At 35.1% G+C, this 18,181-nt stretch overlaps 1 long non-coding RNA gene and 1 pseudogene across 1 annotated transcript in view; one reads left to right on the plus strand and one right to left on the minus strand.

Annotated features, from left to right (window-relative positions):
* LOC141494896 (uncharacterized) overlaps positions 1-18,181 on the plus strand; it is a 52,548-nt gene that overhangs the window by 14,684 nt on the left and 19,683 nt on the right. The gene's annotated exons all lie outside the window — the stretch shown is intronic.
* On the minus strand, positions 2,006-3,021 carry LOC141495079 (pre-mRNA-splicing factor RBM22 pseudogene; annotated as a pseudogene).

Raw genomic sequence — 18,181 nt, forward strand, 5'->3', positions numbered from 1 at the left:
AAATAAAATAAAATATCAATTATAAAAAGAACCTACTATGTCCCAGGTTTGGGGACTACAAAAACAGTCCCTGCCCCTAAGAAATTTATAAACTATCTAAGGGAGATAGGGAAACCTATAGGAATATTAATAATTAGATATATAAGTTAATTTGGGGGAAGGTACTAATAGACTAAACAGATGGATCACATGAAAAAAAGGCTTCTTTATATGGAAACCACAATGATAAAATCAAAGAACCATTGGCATATTGTAGTATTGCCAGTTTCAAAGATAATCAGTCTTGCCTCCTCAGAGCTCACTCTGTAAACAGAATGTTAAATACTGCTGTGCTTTCATGAATGAGTCTTCATCCTCTGTGCTCTTGAACAGGTTAATGAATAGTTCTGGAGCTCACATGAAAGGACATATTGATCCCATTGAGTAGAACATGTATGATCCAAAAACTGGTAGGAATGGAGATATAATTTGGGAGAAAGAGGCTGAGCAATATTAACCATAAATATAAAACCAAGAGAAGGGAGATGTATTATCTTTTTTAACCAAACACCTCTTTTGTTGTTCACTTACTCACTAAAGATGCATTCTGTGTTACTGCTTACTCTCAAGTTGTCATTGCTGAGATGCATAAGGTTGCTTACATTCACCCTAAGGTGCATAAGGTTGCTTACATTCACCCTGTAATTTCACATTGCCCTCTAAATAATTTAAAATTTTAGTTCTTCCAAGATCATGGTTCCTATGCTTTTCAATCATGTAGTTTCACTGGGAGAATATTAGAGCTAAAGAGATGAGGTTTTGCAGCATTGAGCAGATTAGGATCATTGAAAGCAATGGACAATTTCCCAAATGTGATGCAGCTGATTCTGTTCCTACATAGTTCTGGCCCTAGCTCATTACTTTCATTGTCTAAACAGATAGAAACAGAACAGAGTGACTCCTTTCAAGAGATTTTTTTTCTTCCATGAGCCATTTTTACTAGCATTTCTTTTTTTTTTCCTTGAACATAATCCTAAGGAAATTTCATTCCATTAATCTCAAAGATCACTCCTCAGAACCATTTCTTTCTCAAAGGTCACAGACCTTCTGGACTTAATGTTACCATTGCTCTTTCTGAGAGTTTAAAAAATTGTCTGTTTTAATTATTTTTTTTAAAAAATTCTAAAATTAAGAAAAGATCTATTTCTTTTCATTTTTCACTTGCCTACAATTCAGTTATATCCAAGCAGCATTTCTACAAAGAGCGAATAATAGACAGCCTCCTCTGTAGCAATAGAAAAGTAGATAGAAGCATATGAAAGTGCAATTTAAATAAAGACCCTTCCATAAGCATGAGTTTTCAAAGTAGACATTGAAGTTTCCAGAAAAGATCAGTCACTTTGGAGTCTGGCTATAAGCAGAAACTTTCTTAAAGACTGAACAGAAATTCATTTTGCTTTATTGGCAGAAGTTCCTTTAACAAGAAGAGGATAAGAACAGAAAAAAATGCATGCTTAATTTTCAAAATTTGACTATAGGTAATAGGGAACTCATGTTAAATGACTCTTTACAATGACTGGTACTAGCAAAAGTATTATTTTTAAAATATCGCCAAAACCTACCTTCAGCTCAGGTCAAAGCTTGCCAAATAGCAAACACACAAAGAAATGCATAAAATTAGAATTATAACTCTCCTAAAGATTTCCAGAAGCTTCAAATTTATCCCGAACCTCTTTTTTTATGTATAGAAAAGAAGTAGAAGTCATTGTTATAGTAGTGACCAGATTTGTTAAAATCAGTTTCACAGGGCTCCTCCATCTGCCATGTATTTGGAAATTCCACTCCTGTTCTCTATTTACTTATATCTTAGCATTCTATATGCTACCATGGAAACTTAAAAAGAAAAAAAAAAATTACTCCAAGATTTTGTTATCACATTTTAAAAGTGATAACTAAACTTTCCTCCTCAGAGCCCAACCTCTGTCAGCAGAATATTAGACACTGCTGTGTTTTCTTGAATGAGTCCCTATCCTCTGTTATCTTGAGAATAGAAGTGGATGGTTCTAGAGCTAACATGAAAGGAGTTTGTAATCCGATTGAGTTTGATGTGTGTGGTCCAAAGACTGGTAAGAATGGAGATATAATTCAGAAGGAAGAGACTGGATAATATTATCCATAAATATAAAACCAAGGGGAGGAAATTAAAATAATTGACAGAAGCTTCTTCTTCAACTGCTGGAGGAGGAGGAAGAGCTCTAGGAAGTCCTAGAATATGCTCCAGCTTAATTCCAGAGTTTGTGGTGCCTTTCATTTCCTTTCCTTTTTCTCTGGCTACCTGGGATCTTCTACACTTTACATTAAGTCTGCACCAATTTACAATCATTTTGTTGAATTATTTCTCAGCAGCCATCTCACTAGCTTGCCTTGTAGCAAACTGGATGAAAATACATTCCAATCTCATCAAACTGGTAAAAGAGTTCCAAGAGATCAGTCCTCCTGATTGTATCTTCAGTCTGCCAACATATAGTGTAATAATGGTCTTTTCATTAGGCGGGCCCAGTCTAGGCATTGAAAAAGCCAATTTTAGTAACTTATCTTCCATGGGATTATTAATACCATAATAGCCATCTTTGATGGTGATCAGGAAGAGAATCATTAGGGTCTGTAGGCTTCTCATGTCTGTATGGATAATATTCCTTTCTTTTACAATCTCCTTTTATCCAGAAGGAACAAATGTGAGGAAGAATCAATTTGTAGTAAGACAGTCCTGGCCAATTTGAGTAGCATGTCACTGGTAGTTGTATCCTTTGCAACAATATCAACTGGCTGAATTCCATCAGAATAAAAATTTCTCATTCAACATTCTAAGTATTTTTGTTCATTCAGCCTTAGGCTTATCAATCTTAAATAGTAGATCTGCCTTGCTGACCTGAATAAGTAGGCCATATTTTAGGTCCAAAAGATCCTTCTGATAAACATTTTTTAGCTTGCTTGCAGGGGATGGCACACTTTGTTCTTCTTAAAATGCATAGAAACACTGGGACATCAATTCACTTATACAATCAAAATCCAAAGTTTGTCCATTTCACAGTTAGAAAACTTAATATGCCTCTCATGACAGGAAGCATGAGTTTGCAAAGCAGTCCCAGCAGTTTTGAAAAGTGAGCAGTCATTTTGCTTAGCACAAAATTTGCATTCTCTTTTAATCTTTTTCATCCTTTCAAACTTTTTCATACATGGAGTATAGAAATTTATTGCAAGACATTTCTGACACAGAATAGGGAAATCAGAATACTCACAGTTCTGCATGTTGAAGATATAAAAACCATCATCATGGAAGTGATAGGAGCCATAGTACTGCCAGCAGAAGGAGGAGACTTAGAGCCCAAGATTCCAGCAGCCCCATGGAACAAGCAACAACAGCCTCCATTTGTCTTTCTAATATTTATTCCTTCTTCTAAGTTCTTAATAATTTTATCTGCTGTCTCTTAATTAACCTCTGAAAAAAAATCCTATGGCTGCCAGCTTGCTACAAGAAATGAATAAACCTTAATAATAATCCTTTACATGTGAGTAACACTTTAAAGTTTGCAATATGGTTTTACTGACTCAGTTAAAATTCAAAAGAAGCCTGACAAGTAGACAGAGCTGGGAGCAGGCTATGTACAAACCTCTTACCTAAGGAGGTTTCTGAAATATTTGGGAGTACATAAAAATGATGGAGAGAGAATCATTCTTTCCTTCCCCAACAAAGGTTATCACCTGACTGAGTTGTAAATATGCTCCTTTTCATTGGTTGTTCCTCATTTGATGCTTGGTAAGATGCCAAATGATAACTCAGCAAGCCAACAGAAGGGATCAAAAATATAGCAAGGAACTAGACCCCCTCTCCCTTCTTCTCCATGTATCCATCATACGAAAGTCAAGAGAAATTGCCTGACTATGGAGTGTGTGTACTACTACTATGGGGGAAAAAACTGAGCAACAGATAATTCAGCTTAATATCATTCTTTTTAGAAATTCCAACCGACCAACTATTCCACCAAAATATGAATTTCCAGTCCCAAAATAAGAATATTTATTGAAAGTTCAATAAAGCCTTACTTTGAGGCATTCTAACTCACAATATTCATACTACTTCTGCACAAGATGCCACACCACCCAAGAAGTTTAATATACCAAGGTACCCATTTCAACTTCTAGTGATGTGTATTCTTAAGTAGGTAAGGGTGTAACTATGGTGTTACCACCAGAAGTAGGAGCTGCAGCACTGAACAGCTACAATCTCAGCAGTCCCTGCAGCAAGCAGCAATGTTCTCTATTAGTCTTTCTAATATTTATTCCTCTTCTAAGTTCTTAAAATTTTCTTCCTTCTGACTCTGAAATACCTTCTAAAACAGTATGTATGCTACCAATTTATTGATAGATAGGTCCTGATTCTCCTATTATAAGCCAGCAAGTAAAATTCACACTCCCCAAAGATGTGAATTTTCCCTAAGCTCAGCCCGCGATCACATATCCTACCACTAATCAAGAGACAGTAGGAGGGCAGCTAGGTGGTATAGTGAATAAAGCACCGGCCTTAGAGTCAGGAGTACCTGGGTTCAAATATGGTCTCAGACACTTAATAATTACCTAGCTGTGTGGACTTCGGCAAGCCACTTAACCCCATTTGCCTTGCAAAAAAAACCTAAAAATAAAAAGAGACAGTAGGCACAGGATAGAGAAAAGAACACTGGATTCAAAATCAGAGGTAATGGGTTTTTATCTTAATTCATCTTCAAATTTCTGGTAAATCCTTTTTTTATACTGATGGCTGTGAGTACCAGTATCTAGTGTGCACTTACATGGATCGCTTTTTTTCTTATCTGGTAAATGAAGGGTGGGGATTAGATGGAATTCAAATTCCAGTTCTAAATTCTATCACCATATGATTCTATCCATATATAACAGAGGTAACTCAACATTAGAGAAAGGAACTCTAAGTATGTAGACTCTGTAATATTCTCTGACTGATCATTTATCTTATGAAGCATGGTAAACCCACTCCTAGAAATGAGTGATGGAGGGGATATACTTTTTCCTACTAAATTTACAGTATGTGCTGATATCCAGACTATTTCTCAAAACAAGAATTCTCTTTCCCTGGTGAGGCAAGTAAAATATGAAATGACTAAGAAAACAAAGGTTCACTTCTGAATATATATGTTTATTAAGCATTGCATACAAATTGTATAAGGTTGGGGCCAAAAAGCCTCCTCAGCTTTGGTGATGGAGCCTAGATAAGGGAAGACATTTTCATTTCTAAGATATATATATATATATATATATATATATATATATATATATATATGTATATATATATATATACATATATATATATATATAATAGAATACAACTGATAAATAATCAAAGTATATGAACAGGCAGATCTCAGATGAAATTAAAGTTAACTGGAGGCAGCTAGGTGGTGCAGTGGATAGAGCACTGGTCCTGGAGTCAGGAGGACATGAGTTCAAATATGACATCAAACTTCATAATTACCAAGCTGTGTGACCTTGGGCAAGTCAATTAACCCTATTACCTTGTTTAAAAAACAAACTAAAACTCTCTGTTATCATATAAAATGTTCTAAATAACTATTAATTGGGTAAATGCAAATTAAAACAACCTATCAGATTGACCAATTTGACAAAAAATAGAAATTAATCAACATCAGAGGGAATGTGGAAAAACTAGGACACTGATGCTCTGTTGGTGGAGCTGTGAATTCATCCAGCTTTTCTGGAGAGCAATTTGGAACTAAGCTCAAAGGGCAAAAAAATCTCTGCATATCCTTTGATCCAACAATTCCATTACTAGATTTGTATCAAAAAAGATCACAAGAAAGAGTTGAAAACCTATGTGTGCAAAAATAACTGTGGTAATTCTCTTTGTAGTGGTAAAAACTAATAATTTAGGGGATGCCCATCACTTGAATAATGGCAGAACAAATTGTGTAATGTTCAACTATGATGGACTTGCTTATCTGAGCAATACAATAATCAAAGGTAAATCTAAAGGAGTTGTGAAGAAAATATCACTATGGAACTATGGAGTCTAAGTGCAGACCAATGTACTAGTTTCAATTTTTAAAATTTGTTTTATGCTTTTTTGCTTCCTGTGAATTTTTTCCTTTTTGTTATGAATCTTCTTTCACAACATGCTTAATATGATAATATGTTTAAATTGACTATATAATGTAACCAATTTTAGATTGCTCTCTGTCAGGAGGCGAGGGAAATGAAGGAAGAGAGGGAGAAAATTGTGTAACTCAAAACCTTCCAAAATTTTTGTTTAAAATGTTACATATAGGTGAAAAAATTAATTAATTTTAAAAAATGAATAAAAAAGATTAAGGAATATGAAATGCTGAGAACAACTGGGTGGAGAGAAAGGAAGCAGCAGTAGTAGGTGGTTCTGTAGCTGCCTTATCTTTACATAACTACATAGGTATCAGAAGACAGTGTAAATATACTGCCTATATGTCTTCTGCCTTTGCGTTGATTCTTTTTAGTAGTAGGTGAAGAAGTATTAAAAATAGGATTAATCAAACATTGATGGGCTTGCTCATTCCATCAGTGCAATAATCAGGGACAATTTGGGGCTGCCAGCAATGGAGAATACCATCTGTATCCAGAGAAAGAACTGTGAAGTTTGAGCAAAGACCAAGGATTATTAACTCTAATTTATTTTATTTTTTATGCCATATTTAATATTTATTATCATTTTGTACAGTTTTTATACATTAATAAAATATTCTTGTTTAAGATAAAACAAAATACCCCCTCCCCCAAAAAATATAGATTCACTTGAGAGATAAAGTAAAGGAGAGAGAAAAAAATTAAAATAAAAAAATAGTAATTGTAGGTATGGCCATGTGGCACAGTGGACAGAGTATCAGCCCTAGAGTCATGAGCACCCAAGCCCACATCCTGCCCCGTACACCCAACAATCACCCAGCTGTGTGACATGCAAGCCACCCGAACCCCACTGCCCTGCAAAAACCAAAAATAAAAAGATAAAATAAATAAAATAAAATAGTAATAATAGTAGGGGTGGCTAGGTGGTGGACAGAGCATTGGCCCTTGAGCCAGGAGCACCTGGGTCCAAATCCACCCTCAGACACCCAACGTTCACCCTGCTATGTGACCCCAGGTGGACCACCCAGCCCTATTTGCCCTGCAGTCCCCCCCCACAATAATAATAATAATAAATGTGCTTGAGTCTGTTGCAACACCAACAACTCTGTCCCAAGTGGGTCACATTCTTTATGATAAGTCCATGGCAAAAGTTACTTCCATACTTTTCCACTGTTGCCTTTCGTATTTCTCTACTACCATGTACTATATTTTTCTTTCTCCTTTCATTCTGACTCTGCTGTAGCATATCTGAGTGGCGTAGCAGACAGATCCCTGGCCCTGACTCTATGGTCCTGGACAGGCCTTCCAATCCCAACCCCTTGCAAGAAGTAAAAAAGAAAATGTGTTATATCTGACCACACACTCCCTGTGGTCCATCCTCTCCTCAATCACTCACATCACTCCCCCTTCCCCCGGCCCCCCCACTTCTTACTCCAGTTGTCTATACCCCATTGAGTATATATGCTGTTTCCTCTCCTAGCCATCTCTGATGAGAACAAAGATTCCCTCATTCCCCCTTGCCTTCCCCCCTTCCAGATCATTGCAGTAGCTCATTGTAATAAAGAAAAATCTTATTATGTGAAATATCGTGGCCTATTCCCCTTCTCCTTTTTTCTTTCTCCCATTACATTTCCCTTTTTTCTATTGACTCCAGTTTTACTCCATATTTTATCTTCGAATTCAGCTTTCTCCTGTGCTTCAACAATAAAAACTCCCTCTACCTGCTCTATTAACTGAGAAGGTTCATATGAGTATTATCAGTGTCATTTTTCTATGCAGGAATACATGCAGTTCATCATAATTAAGTTCCCCCTTTCCTCCAATCTCTATGCTTCACCTGAGTCCTATATCTGACGATCAAACCTTCTGGTCAGCTCTGGCCATTGCAACAGGAACATTTGAAATTCCCTTGGTTCATTGAAAGTCCATCTTTTTCCCTGGAAGAGGACATTCATTTTTGGTGGGTAGTTGATTATCGGTTGCATTCTAAGCACTTTTGCCTTCCGGTATATTGTATTCCAAGCCCTACAAGCTTCCAATGTAGCTGCTTTTAAGTCCCCTGTGATCCTGACTTCAGCTCCATGATATTTGAACTATGTCCTTCTGGCTGCTTCTAATATTTTCTCTTTGACTTGGGAGTTCCGGAACTTGGCTATAATATTCCTAGGGGTTGGTATTTTGGGATTTCTTTCTCAGGGGGATTCGTGGATTCTCTCCATTTCTATTTTGCCCTCTGCTTCTAGAATATCAGGGCAATTTTCCTGTAGTAATTCTTTGAAAATGATGTCAAGGCTCTTTTCCTGATCATGACTTTCAGGTATTCCAATAATTTTTTAAATTATCTTTCCTAAGTCTGTTTTCCATATCAGTTGTTTTTTCAATTAGATATTTCACATTTTCTTCTAATTTTTCATTTTTTTTGAAGTATTGATTCCTGATTTCTGGTAAATTCATCAATCTCCCTGAATTCTATTCTTTGTCTGAAGGATTTGTTCTCCTCAGAGAGTTTTCTTATCTTTTTTTCCATCTAGCCAATTTTGTTTTTTAAAGCATTTTTCTCCTCAATAACTTTTTGAACTGTTTTATCCATTTGAGCTAAGCTGGTTTTTAGCATGCTATTTTCTTCAGCATTTTTTTGGATTTCCTTGACTAGACTGCTGACTTCATTTTCATGTTTTTCCTGCATCTCTCTCCTTTCTTTTCCAAGTTTTTCTTCTAATTTCCTCATTTGATTTTCAAAGTCTTTTTTTGAGCTCTGTCATAGCTTGTGCCCAATATCTATTTTTCTTGGAGTCTTTAGATGCAGGAGCTTGTGCGTCCTCATCTTCAGACTGAGTATATTGATCTTTCTTGGGTTCATAGATAATGTATTCCTCAATGGTGTTCCTCTTTTTTCTCTGCTTGCTCATTTTCCCAGTCTAAGCCTGTTTTGGGGGTGCTTCCTGAGCTTTTGAGACACTCCTACAAGAGTCTCAGTGTGGGGCTCTGTCCTCCCTCCTGGTCTGTAAATGACCACAAGCTCCCCTCCTCCTCTGCCACGGGATTCAAGTGTGGGGTGGCCCTGCTGTTCTATTGGGGGGGCTGGACTATGATCAGCATCTGAATGTGGTCAGAACCCTAGAGTCCTGTTCCAGGGACAGAGGACAGAGCTCAGCAGTCTCTCTTCACTCCCTTCCCTAGGTTTAATGGGCTCATTCCTTGAGGCCTCCTGCTTACTGGCTCCACCTGCTTCTGTTTCCTGGATCTGGAATGCAGTGGCCATGCAACTTGTGGTGTGCTCTGAGGGGTGGGCTCCACGTGCTCGCTCTGGCAGAGGTCCCCGCTGTTCCCCCACTTTGTGCCCGGTGCTCCCCGGGGCACAGGTCAGGAAACTCCTGCGCTGCTGGGAGCTATGGCTCCCAGCGCTCTGGGGCTGCCTCCGAATGCTGAAGTTCTCACAGCTGCCCCTCTGGCAGGTCACCCCTCCAACCCCGGGGGAGCAGAGCCTTTCTGCTCTTTTCCAGGTTACCTTGAGTAGGAGCACTGTCTCATTGGGTCCCTCTATGGGTTCTGTCTCTCGAAAATTTAGTTAAAGTCCTTAGTTTCAAAGATTTGTGAGAGAGCTCCTAGGACAACCTCCACCCTAGTCCTTAACTTTAATTTAGAAAAAAATAATGATACCTTATTGTCTGATCTTGCTATTACTTACATTTTGTTTCTTTCTTAAGGATATGATTTCTCCCTCAACACATTCAATTTGGATCAATGTATACCATGGAAACAATGTAAAGACTGGCAAATTGCCTTCTGTGGGGGGTGGGGGGAGGGAAGTAGGATTATGGGGAAAATTGTAAAACTCAAAATAAATAAAATTTTTAAGTACAAAAAAATAACCATCAGATTATGAACATGATGTAGATGCCTCCATTGAAATCATTAAGGAACAAGGCCTGAGGAAAGAACTTGCTTGACCAATGCCAGTAATAGATAGACTCAGTGACCATCCTCCAAAATAAACAAACAAATCATTCATCTTTCCTGCCATACATAGACATGAACTTGATGGAAAAGATTTTTGCAGTAAATGTTCTAAATTTGATCACATGCTGCAAGTGGGTATGTAGACAAATAGTGTACATTGGTGAGGGTGGTTTATGCTTCTGTACTTATTAAACTTTCTCAGTAACTATTCCTTTAATGATAACTGACTATTATACATTAGGGTAGTAATCACATTAAATGATATTAGGAGAGAGCAATTGGTTGATTTTAATTATATGCTGGGCAGCTAGGTGGCTCAGTAGATAGAGTGCCAGACCTGGAGGCATAATGACTTATCTTTCAGAGTTTAAATCTGACCTTGGACACTTAATTAACTGTGTGATCCTAGACAAGTCACTTAATACACTTTGCCTCATTTTCCTCATCTGTCAAATGAACAAAGGAAGTAAATGTCAAACCACTTCAATATCTCTGCCAAGAAATATCCAAAGTGGATTGCAGAGTCAAATATAACTGAGATGACCAAAAAAAAAAAACAAAAATTAAAGCACTAGATAGATGATAGTAGTGACAGTTAATAACTATTGAGAATTAGAAGTTAAATAAACTTGATGTAGGGTTTTGAGCCAAAATAAAAAAAAGCAATCCTCTTTAGGGCTATCCCTATATTTCTGAAGATACAGTAATCTTTTTATTTATGAACAGGTCTGCTAGTTGGAATATAGATTAAGAGTAAGACTATAGTGTCAAAGAACTGGAAAATGAGGATACACCCATCAAATGCGGAATGGTTAAACAAGTTATGTTGCATGAGTATTATGGAATACTATTGTTGTATAAAAAAACCATAAATGGTCGAACTATAGGGGAGCATGGAATGAAGTACAGGATCAGATGCTGAATGAATAGAGCAGAACCAAGAGAACAAAGTACACATTAACAACAACATTGTGAGATGATTGAGCCTGATGGATGCAGCTCCTCTCAGCAGTTCACAGAGCTAGGACAACCCTATTAGACCAGCTATGGACAATGCTATCCCCATTCAGAGGAAGAAAAACAATACAAAATAAAACAAACTCTCTTCAGAATCTGATGTACACTGCATTCACTTTTTTAAAAAAATGTCTCTTATGTATTTCTTTCTCTTAATCTTAATTCCTCATACCTAAAATGACTAATCTTAAAGATGTTTAAAACAAATGTGTATGTACAATGTTAATCTGACTGTTCACCACTGAGGCAAATGGGGTGGGAAGGGAGGGTGGAAGGAAATTTTGTAACTTAAAAATATACATAGACATATGGATTTTTTTAAAAAAGGAGATTAAGACTAGAGTCAATTTGTGTTTCACAAAAATAAACACATTCACACAAATACACAGAGAAAGCAAATAGAATACAAAAATTAAATTTTAGATAAGTACAAAAACTCTCCAAAAAGTGACACAAATGTATAAACCCACAGATAAATATGGTACCATAAAGTTTAATGCAGTAATATCATAATAAGTAATATTTAACCTTGAGGTTAAATAAGAGATTCTGACAAAAGATTTCTATCCAGTTGTGTATTATGCCAACTAAATAGAAATATTGCCTTTTGGAATCTCCTTCACAGGTTGGATATTATTAATTTGAAGCTGAATTCAGCCTGAGTGAGAGAGATTTCCACCTATGGTGTAGAGCTTGAGTCAAATTAAAGAGATTCCAGTAGTTTCTTGGAAATATACTTAGTCTGTCTTACTATGTGAAAGTGATACCTTTTTAAGAAAATGGCTAATAGGAATAATTTTGGTCTTTCCTAGTTGTAAGCTGTGACTATTTCTCCAATTCTCCTGAATCTCCAGCTGTGTGTTTTTATCAAAGTGTAGCAGAGAATCAAGGCCATTATTCAGAAAACTCAAAGTATGAAACTTTCAACTGAAATATCTAAATAATTGAGGCAAGAATTTGTTTGCCCTTTAACAAGTGAGTTATTTGGACAATTGCCTCAATTCACTACTTAATAGAAATAAAACCGTCATCTCCTGTTTGACCTTGATGGTCAAAACTGGGGCATGCTTGACCATTCCCAACAATATAAAAATAAATGACATGACCTGATTGAAAAGAAGGAAGCCTTTTTTTTTCCATTTGTAGGAGATTCATTGACCCTGAAGCATGTTTGCCCAAAAGTAATTTTAACTTCTGACAGTATGGAATATATTCAGAATTTTAAAAGAAACTGCTCAATTTCTTTATCATTTGAGATGAGCAAGCAACAATCTACCTGTATGAAAAGGGCCTGATTAACTGCTCTGCTTCAAAAATGCAAGACAAATGACAATCCTTCTTTCCTTTCCCAGATGCAGCAATATGATAATATTACTGAAATTCAGAAGCGTTTGCAGGGAAATGATGTTGAGCTACTGCATCAGTCGTACTGGGCATTTTCTGAATGCAAAAATCAACAAATAAAAGTAGTAATCGGAGTTACCCTGATACAAGAGGCACTTAATTTTTGTGACACTTCATGGTGCCTTTAACATTATTCATGTCCACAGACTCTTCATAACAGTGATCTGTTGTGAAGTCCATTCCAAGCTGTCTGAATCAGACTGGTACCCAATGATAAAGTGGCACACACACAATGAAATGCTAATGGCTTGCATTAGGAACCAAGTGGCAAACTACCTCATGGTTTACTTTATAGTGATTCAAGCACATTATCTCTTTTCTAAAATGATCACTAATATGTTTCTTAAATCAAAGACTTTAAATCATTTTACAACCTAGAGAAATTTCTATTGTTCATTGCTCAAAATGTTTGCTTTTATGTTTGTGTGTGTGTGTGTGTGTGTGTGTGTGTGTGTGTGTGTGTGTGTTAATTTTGAGAAAGAAGCAGTAAACAGTGAGAAATTAGTTTGATTTGGCAGGGAATCTTTCCTTTCTTCTGGAAAGTAGAAGCTTGTCCATCCTCGAGGTTAAATGATCCTTAGACCAAATACAGGTTGGGGATGTGGGGTAAAACCAGAGAAAAATGAAGAGAACTGCAAGTTAAACATCAGGTATTTGACACATTTGAGTTCAGACTCAATTCCCCAACATTAGAAAAGAAAGTCAAGGTTCAAAGAGAAAAGATTAAGATGTCATTTTTGAGGTCTCTGAGAATTAGTGGTTTTTGAAAGACTATAAAAAAGAAGCAAACTATCCAGTAGAATTAGTATTTGAAATAAATTTAACCTAAGTTAGTCATCTCATTCATGTCCAACTCTATTTATTGCAGCATGTGGGCTTTCTTTGGCAAAAATACCTTCTCCAGCATATTTTATAGATGAGGAACTGAAACAAACAAGATCCACATGGCTATTGTCTGAGGTCAGATTTGATCTCAGGAAGATGAGACTTCCTGACTCTAGTCCCAACACACTATCCAAAACACCACCTAAGTATTCTTATATCATGTAGATGCCTAATTATAATTAATGACTATGCAGGCAATTCTACTAATGTGATTGATTGCAACCCATTCATGTTTTCACATCCTATGAAATTATTGCTCATTTTCTACTAGGAATCATGATTTGGCCAATGCTTTAGATTGGAAAACATTTTGTAAATACCAGTTATCTACCTGAACTATAGGTCTTTTGTACCTCACTTCCTGCAACCTTATGTATTTTTCTGATTATATATTTTTATGATATATTATATGCTACTTATTATGTCAAACTGAACATTGGTAATATTCATGTAGTGTTTAGGTAGTGCATTTATGTCCAAGATATTTTTCTCTCTATTGCCTTTGAACCACCCACAAATTTGATTCTTCAGAGATTGCAGAGCTTTTGTGATTCTTAGTTACATAATATTATAAAAAGGACATTAAAGTTTTAAAATGGAAATGTAAAAGGACCTCTGATGTTAATACTATTGGTTTCAAGATAAGCAAAGAAATTGGGAACAAATAAAGTTTTCAGTCTTGATACCACCTGCTATCCAGATATCTATAGTTTACTTGCATCACAGAGGAGGGGTTATAAAGGCACAAGGCAGAACAGATGTTGTTAAGATCTATAGTTCAGCCACTGTCAGCGCTACTCCTCAAAGTCAGAGATCAGAAGAATAAAAAAATATAAAGGAGAGTATTTGTATCAAGACACTAGAAAATATTGAATAGGAATACCAGAGAGGAGAAAGATAGATAGGAAAGGAAAAGGGTTATTCAAGGACATTCTCAAAAGCAAGGTCCAAATCAAGTCTATGATTAAAGTGTTACCAAGGAGCATATAAGAATCTTATTACATTGACAGAATTGGATAGGATGGTTGACAAAATTGCTTGATGAAGTTGTGACTACTATTGCTTTTGATTACTTCCTTAGATATTGCCCCCTTTAGAAGTACTAACTGGCAGTAGGATAAGATTTAAAGGAATTTTGACAAAGGGAACCATGAATTTTGAGAGACAGACATACTGGGTATGCTTATGATGAAGAGATATAATGACATCCTAATTTTCTTCATCTCTTAAGAAATCTGAAAAATTATTTAAAAGAGCATTAGAATTATAAATATTTTGAACATTAAATGATTATTTACATTTTGAAATTTTTTTTTCAAAATCTATAACCTTGATAATCTATTTACAGTTGAAAGTGAGACCATGCAGTCATTTCACCCTTCTACTTTAAAGAAGATGGAAATGAGGAGTAGAGAAAATGTCATTCTAATGTTATAAACATACCTCATAGAAGTGACAGGGTTAAAATATAGAGTTTCTGGTGTTTATTACAGTAGCCTTTCTCATTGTTTTCTTGTACCTATTAATTGATAGTTATGTAACTTATAAAAGATATATTTTGTCAATAAAAATTTAAATTTACTTGGCTAAGGTTTATTCTGATTATAAATATTTTGATGGTTTAGTATTCCAAATATGAATTCCTTAGACCTGTTTCACTAAATTTCTCTAGCTAATGTTACACTAAAGGACAAAAGATAATGATCAATTAGAAGGAAACAAAGTGATATGTGTAACTCAGAAAAGAAAAAAAAAGATATATCATTTTAAGATACAGAAGTAAAGAGAACATTAGAAATCGGCAGAATTAACTACCTCATTTAGAATATGAGGAAAATGAGGGGCAGAGAAATAAATACAAATATTTACTAGAAGAAGCAAGAGTTAAACAAAACAATTCTGACTCCAAAGACAGGTCTTTTTCTTACTTAATTTATATAAAATGGCAGAATGATGCCCAAGTGCCACAAATGTTTTTTTAAAGGAAAGCACAGTATCTTCCCATTTTCTGTTTGTTGAATAGTAATGGTTAATCTGTTGTTTTTACACTACTAAGACTGAGCTATTCCACTATCCATTTTTCATGAATATTGAATCCTGATTAAGGCATGACAGAATTGTGAGTACACTGGATTAGATAGCCACATTAAATTTCAATCTCTTTGATATATAAACAAATATAATATTTAATGTTATTTGTGATGATTCTTCTTTTAATGGTATATAGTAGATCTTTGGGGGGAACTATATTGCTACTTCACAGACTAGACCTAAAAATACACAGTTGTCTCAGTCACGATATAGACGATAACTTCAAATCCACATATTCCAGTTTAACTTAGTTATTCCTTACTGAAAATTCTTGGATGAATCAAAGCAGTCAGGTTCAATTAAATTAAATTGGAATGGCAAAATAAATCTCTTTAATAAGATAAATGTGCATTTATTTATCAACCTGTGTTTAAGAATTACTTTAATATTTCCATATCATCAGTATGAACAATTTAATAAATGAATTATCCAATGTTTATGACTTAACCTGAATTCGTTTTGTTGACTAACTCTAATTCTCTTTTTACTATGCCATTGTAATGTAAAAAATTAAAATTCTAAAAAAGAGAAAGTGCCAATGAGCTTTGTTGATTTAATACCCAATTACTAAATTGTAATGCTAGATAGAACCAATTTTACTCTAGTTTTTTAAAATATCAAATTGATTTTTTTTCCCATTTCATAATAATAAAATGAAGAGGGCAACTAGGTGGCACAGTGGATAGAGCACCAGCCCTGGAGTCAGGAGTACTTGAGTTCAAATCCAGCCTCAGACAATAATTATCTAGCTGTGTGGCCTTAGGCAAGTCACTTGACCCCATTGCTTTGCAAAAAAAAACCTTAAAAAATAATAAAATGAAGAATAGAAATGGAGAAATTAGTTTGCCCCATTTCTAAGAAAGTAACAAAATAACAAAGACAATAATTTTTTCCTTCAGGAAATGAACCAAATTTAGTGTTCCTTTTTTAAGAGAAAGCAAGAGAACTTAAATATTTTAGATATTCAGGCAAGAGAGGGGGGAAATTTGAAAGTAATAATATTAAAATTAAAATTATTTTGTTATTGTTTGAATATTATTTCAGAGTTGCTGTGTTCATTACCTGTCTTGGCAGATGATCTCCATAACTGTCTAATTTAATTTTCAGTTTCATTTTAAATGTTACATTTATTGTAGAGGTTTGTTTTTCATACTCTAATAGTATCAAAGAAATAGTTAGGGAATGTGGTCTGAAATCTTTATAAGAGTCTGAAATAGATTGGTGGTGTAGAGATAGAGGGAATGGGACATATTTGAAATATGTTGCAGTGGTAGAAGCAATAAGATTTACTACTGATTGGATATATGGGATGAGAAAGAGTAAAAAGTTGAAAATAAGCCCAAAGTTGTGAATCAGATTAATCAGAAGATAAAGTTGCCCTCAAAAGTAAGTTATTTGGAAGGGGGTAGGTTTTATGACAAATATAATATAAAATAACGTGTTGAAAATATAGCCCAATCAAAGCTAATCATTTTTAATGACTCCTTATTAATCCCCACCTCCACAAACACACATATACTTTCCACAAGAGGGTAAGTCATGTATTTAGTCAATGGTGATTATCCCATAGCTGTGGATGCCATACTCTGATGGGTACATTCAGCTAAGAGGTAATCAAGGAGTATAATGATGAATGGGGAAAGAAAGGAGAGAGGGAAGGGAGGAGGAAACACTAAGAAATATTTCCAATAGGATCTGTGCCAATGCAGTTGAGATAAAGAAGAAGGGTAGTTGAGAACTTAATCAGTTGAGAGAAAAGGCTAATTAAAGTCATATTTCATGAAAAAGGTAGGTATTGTGTTGATATCGCACAAATGACTGCTTCAAGGAGGGTAGTAGATCTATAGGGTGATCTCAATTGTTAGGCCATGACTATCTATTTACAGATTTCTAATTTGGAAGACCTAGGAGAAATCATTCAAACAACTTTAAAATAATATTTTGGTACCCCAAAGTCATGAATAGTGCTAGATTTTACAAATGACTTAAATAACTAAATTCAACCAAATAAGATAAATGTACAATTTCTGAGTAAGTGAAAAATAATAACAATAATGTGGTCATTTTTAAAATCGTCAAATGATCTCTTTTAAGCACTGTAGTTATTCATATAAGGAGGATTTCAAAGAAAATATTAAAAATTATGAATCACTATAAGTCATTCAAAAACTGCAAAATGATAAACAGAGACAATGACTTCTAAGAAAACATGCTAAAATACAAAGCAATACTTTATATACTAGACCTAAAAATAAACATTGTCTCAGTCATGATATAGACAATAACTTCAAACCCACATATTCCAGTTTAACTTAGTTATTCATTCTTGCATTTTCTTGAATGAATCAAAGCAGTCAGGTTCAATTAAATTAAATTGGAATGGCAAAATAAATCTCTTTAATAAGATAAATGTGCATTTATTTATCACCCTGTGTTTAAGAATTACTTTAGTATTGCTTTAGTATTTAGTATTGAGTCACCTACAAAAGGAACAAACAATACAATACTCCTAATTATTTCCTAATTATTCATGACTAACATTCATACAGAACTTTTCATCTGCTCTGCACCTGCACTACTAACATCACCAGTTTCTTCAATTTGATCTGCAGATGAAGCCAAAGAGAACAGGAAACTTGCCTTTCCATTTGACACCAGACAC

This window comes from Macrotis lagotis, chromosome 8 (assembly GCF_037893015.1).
Source record: "Macrotis lagotis isolate mMagLag1 chromosome 8, bilby.v1.9.chrom.fasta, whole genome shotgun sequence".
NCBI lineage: Eukaryota > Metazoa > Chordata > Mammalia > Peramelemorphia > Peramelidae > Macrotis > Macrotis lagotis.